The 3,359-nt window shown below is 36.7% G+C and overlaps 1 long non-coding RNA gene across 1 annotated transcript; it reads left to right on the top strand.

The window, feature by feature from the left end:
• On the top strand, positions 1-929 carry LOC109368698. The gene is made up of 2 exons (XR_002116966.1): positions 1-38; positions 590-929. It is a non-coding gene; the product is annotated as an uncharacterized LOC109368698 (long non-coding RNA).
• The last annotated feature ends 2,430 nt before the right edge of the window (positions 930-3,359 follow it).

Raw genomic sequence — 3,359 nt, 5'->3', positions numbered from 1 at the left:
TCCCTTCTTTGCAGTTTTACAGTGAGCCCAGGACAAGTGTAAGCACTCTATTTATTCTCTTTTTTGCTATATTAACTTGCTTGACGAAACTTCTTTCCTGGTATATTTCATAATTATAACATCTGTCTATTCATGGATTATACAGCAATATTGACATTTAATTTGAGTTTTTGGAGCGAAGGCTAAGTAGGGTGCACAACACTGTTTCTGCAATCTAAGAAGAGGTAGGAAGTGTCTTCAAAAAAAGAAATAAGGACTATTTGATTACTTCCTTGCCTTTCTTAGGGGTTTGACTTTCCTGTAGCAGACATATTTTTAAGCATTGTAAGCTATAATAACAAAGAATATTCTCCTCCGCTTCTTAATTTTAACTGGAAATGGTAGAAGTGAAATAATAGTGTCTCTCATAGACCATGGTGAGGTGTGATGGCTGTTTAGACAAAGAGATGAGAGACAAAAGTAGATATAAACAAGTATATTTATTAAGGCCCTGTTCACAACCACAGCTGACTATTGACCACTAAAATGGTCTGAAAAAATATGAGCGTTTAATAGTCTTCTCTCCTGAATTAAACTATATTCTCTGTAGGTATGCATGGAATTGGGATATCAGCCATCAAGGTATGGTCTTCAGGACTACAGCAAGGGACACTGATTTCTCTTCCCCATTCTACAAGATAGTGGACTTTTTTTTATCAATGTCATGTTTTCCCAAGACATCTCGTTTTAAGGGTCACTACGCATACTGCAAATGCAAGGAAAGACTTGGTGTCCATGTGAAGAACCTTTGCACTTGTCATGGCATGAGCAACAATATTAACAAACTTTCTGAACAAAGATAAGTCCTTATCGTATGATACCCATGGCTTTCTTCCAAAGGATGTTGACCACTTCTCTTATTGTCTGATCTAAAACCATATGAAATTTTACTCTCTTCTTGTTGTAGTCTTATCTTCTCTGTGGAAGGCATATTTTGGTAAATTAACAAATAATTGAATTTGGTATTTTGATCTCAGATTCTTTCCTGTAAGCCTTGGTTAGTAACAGTCATCTCAGTGTGTCACATATGTGCAATGAATTCAGATTTGATGTAATGCTTCAGAGCAAGATTTTGGTGAAAACTATGGACAATGAAGCTAAGAGAACAGGTTCAAAAAATCACAATATCTTCCTTAGCAGTTCTGATCATAATAATCTTTGGCAGTCTGACAGATTGGGCTCCAGAACACTTATACTTGGAAGATGAAGAAAGGCAATGAGAAAAAATGTTTAATACCTTTTTTTTTGTGTGTATTTTCATAGGGGCTTCATTGAGAATAAGGCAAATTTATGGGGCTGGGGAACTTATGAAGTTATATAACTTAAATGTGTTATAGTTTTAGAGCAAAAGAAAAAAAATCAGGCAGAAAAATCTGCAAAAATCTCTAAACACAGCATGCTGGTGTGACAGACATAACAGATGAAAGAGAAAATAATTGAGAAAAGTATTTGAGGAACTGTAACATTCAGGATCATGTTCTATATGGATGTGAGAGATTTAGGAAGAATTGTGCTGCTGTTGTCAGTTTTGCTTAAAGTAAACTTTTTGTAGCTGTTCATCAAAACAAATTGAGTTAACATGAACAAAATTCCCTGTTGCAGTTTTATGATGTTAGCTTTTTTTTTTTTTTTTGGTGAAACAAACTGAATCACCTCTGGAGGTTTACTTAAATGCTGTGGTGTACACCGTAACTTAGAGCTATTCAAATCTATGCATTGAGTTAATTGATTGCTAATGTTGATGTGCTTGATTGGATGTTACGTGTGCAATTTATTGAAAATAATTTTAGCTCTTTCCCCTCCCTATAAGTGTAGTCATTAAATCAAGATGTGCAGGGTGGTTACATCTCCTCTGGCCTTGTTCTTCCTGAAAACCTCCCACCAGGTAAAACCTTCCTGACTGTATGATCAGGACATCCAAAAATAAGCAAAATATAATATCCCCATGCCCTCTTCTCTCCTATTATTTCTCACAAAGACATGAGAAGTATTGATAGTAACAAGTGCCAGAGGAGTTATTCTGCAACTTCGAATTACATTCACCTTAATATAAGCATAATGAGAAGTCAACAAAAATCATGAATGACAACATGAGCATTTCAGATTTCCTTTTCCTTTGTTTTTCTTCTCGGACTTTAAGTGAGAGTAGAGTAAATGTGCCAAAGCATTTAATTCAAAGGGGTGATGTGCAAGTGGGAATTGATGAAAAGTGTCCAAGGTCTCCACGATAGGAGCTTCTGCAGTAAAATTCCAGTAAATGTTACAGCTTTCGATTACCTAAACTTCTACTGACCTGTCTTCAAACAATCCTTCATTACCTGTAGGAGCAGGTTTAACCTACTGTGCTTTGAAATCAGCTGGAGCATTAACTGAGCTACTCCTCCTCCTCCTGCTGGCTGCTGCAAGTCCCCACAGTCTTTCAATTAGAGAGCTACATGCACTGAATTTCCCATGTAGGATGAAAGAGCAATGGGTCTGTACTCTGCTGTCTGCTCAGGAGGCAGAGAGAATGGCACCCCGGTGAAAAAGCAAACCTGAAAAGCAGTGGATGGTACTGTGCTACTGCCAGCACAGTTTGTAATAGCATGTTTCATCATTTTTCCTGGGTTTGTATGTGCCTCGTAACATCTTAAAAATGATCAGATGAACAAAAGGTGTTCTAATCCCTAAGCAATATCATAGGATCATGGAATCATCAAGGTTGGAAAAGACCTCTGTGATCATCCAGTCCAACAATTCAGCTACCACAAATATTTCCCCACTAACCCATGCCCCTTAGTATAACATCTGAACATTCCTGCGTATCTGAATGTGTACTTGATATCTTACTAGTAGAAGAAAAAAAAAATAGAATAATATTTAATTTTTCTGAGCATCAAAATAACACTATTACTACTCCAATGTAAAGTGTACCTTGCCAAAAGCCATACTTCTTTCTCCCTGGCATGCTGGGAGAGTTGGGGAGGAGCTATGAAGAATCCAGAACTTGTGACAAAGTTGATGAAGAGGCCAAATGGCACCTTTCATATTCAAGACCTAAAAAATACTTCTGAGTTTGCATGTTTGTGTAACAGATAGTTTAGACGCTGTCATATTTTATTTGTATCTTTTTCTTTTCCAAATATGGGCTAGACAAGAGAACGACTCTCATGACACTCAAGTTAGACGTATTATCAAAGTGCCTTCAAGAAGTGCTTTATTTTGGAGGAGACATGGGATAGTCTAATTGATGCTTTTGTTGTAAAAATTAATTGATAAAATTAACGCTACCAGGCAAACAACAAAGCTTATCCTCAAGTCTGCAGAAGAAAGATTTTGAT

Source organism: Meleagris gallopavo, chromosome 7 (assembly GCF_000146605.3).
Source record: "Meleagris gallopavo isolate NT-WF06-2002-E0010 breed Aviagen turkey brand Nicholas breeding stock chromosome 7, Turkey_5.1, whole genome shotgun sequence".
Taxonomy (NCBI): Eukaryota; Metazoa; Chordata; class Aves; order Galliformes; family Phasianidae; genus Meleagris; species Meleagris gallopavo.
This window is presented reverse-complemented; position numbering and strand designations above follow the sequence as displayed.